The following is a 1,750-nucleotide window of genomic DNA, read 5'->3' as shown; positions in this document are numbered from 1 at the left end:
AAATAAAATAAATCTGAATTTGGTCTTTAGCACATTTTAATGATATTGAGCCATAACATAGTGTCATCTACCACAGTGGTAAGGCATGTTTGTGATAACAGAACCGAGCCTGTTACTTGGCATTATTCTCCTGGGGCTAAAGTTGCTTCTGAGCTCCCTCCAAAATACTAAAAGGTGGCTGAGATTTGAAATTTTCTTAGTCTCTAAAAATTATCCCCCACTTGTTTTAATCTTCAGTCCTATTGCCCATGCTCCCCCAGAGCAGTGAACAATGATGGGTTTTAGCAGCTAGTCCGTTGAGAGGCCTCATAAATGCGATAGGTGGCTGGATAAAGTTCCGATCTGCTTATGCTGTGATGATAGGGAAAAAAACTTTCCACTCCTTGCTCGGGGAAGCTAGAAGATAACTTGCATGGTAGTTTAATGAGTAGGGGTTGCACTAATCCTTTAATCCCTGCATTGGTTTCAGAGGAGGAGTGGTTTGGTGTTTACCCAGTTACAGGATGACAGGTAAGTACCTCCTACCCTGAACTTGGGCACTTGTGAAATCTCTTACCTGGATAGTGAAGTGCCTCTGACAGGCCTGCTCCCATCATAGTTTAAGGATCTCGTAATCTAGTGCTCTGGAATCAGGTACCCCTTTAAAATTGGGACTCTGTTGAGTAATTTTGACATTGTACTTTCAAGTTTTCAGAATTGCACCAAGTACAAAATAAGTTTGTATGTTAAGTGAGAAGGCTAAGGAATAATCACTCACTGTATACTAACAAGGTTAAGGAATAGTGTTTATATAGGTAACCGAAGGGAAAAGAAAATGTTGGAACTTCCACTATGTGTCAGCTACCTTACATATACAATTTTTACTTAGTCAAAAAAATCTGGATTCCATCATGATCTTGGTACCTTATTTAACATAAACCCTTGTTTCCCCTGTGAAATAAGGATAATGGGGCTGGGTGTGGTAGCTCAAGCCTGTAATCCCAGCACTCTGAGAGGCTGAGGCGAGCGGATCACAAGGTCATGAGATCGAGACCATCCTGGCTAACACAGTGAAACCCTGTTGCTACTAAAACTACAAAAAATTAGCTGAGCGTGGTGGCAGACACCTGTAGTCCCAGCTACTCAGGAGTCTGAGACAGGAGAATGGCTTGAACCCAGGAGGTGGAGGTTGCATTGAGCCGAGATCATGCCACTGCACTCCAGCCTGGGTGACAGAGCGAGACTCCGTCTGAAAATAATAATAATAATAATAAGGATAATGGTATCTATAGTTTTTGTTTTGTTTTTATTTATTTTTTATTTTTTTATTTTTTTTTGAGACGGAGTTCCGCTCTTATTGCCCAGGCTGGAGTGCAATGGTGTGATCTCAGCTCACAGCAACCTCCGCCTCCTGGGTTCAAGTGATTCTCCTGCCTCAGCCTCCTGAGTAGCTGGGATTAACAGGCATGCGCCACCATGCCCGGCTAATTGTGTATTTTTGGTAGAGATGGGGTTTCTCGATGTTGGTTAGGCTGGTCTCGAACTCCCAACCTCAAGTGATCCACCTGCCTTGGCCTCCCAAAGTGCTGAGATTACAGTCATGAGCCACCTCACCAGGCCAGTATCTATAGGTTTTTTAATAAGCATGAAATAATGGAATGCATATCAAGTACTTAGCACAAGTCTGGCACACAGAACACAATGGATGTGAGCAATTAATCATAGTCCCCTAGTTGTGCCAGCCAGACACCTGATTTTTTTTTTTTTTTTT

Source organism: Mandrillus leucophaeus, unplaced genomic scaffold, assembly GCF_000951045.1.
Source record: "Mandrillus leucophaeus isolate KB7577 unplaced genomic scaffold, Mleu.le_1.0 Scaffold139, whole genome shotgun sequence".
In the NCBI taxonomy this organism is placed as follows: domain Eukaryota; kingdom Metazoa; phylum Chordata; class Mammalia; order Primates; family Cercopithecidae; genus Mandrillus; species Mandrillus leucophaeus.
Note: the sequence above shows the minus strand (reverse complement) of the source record.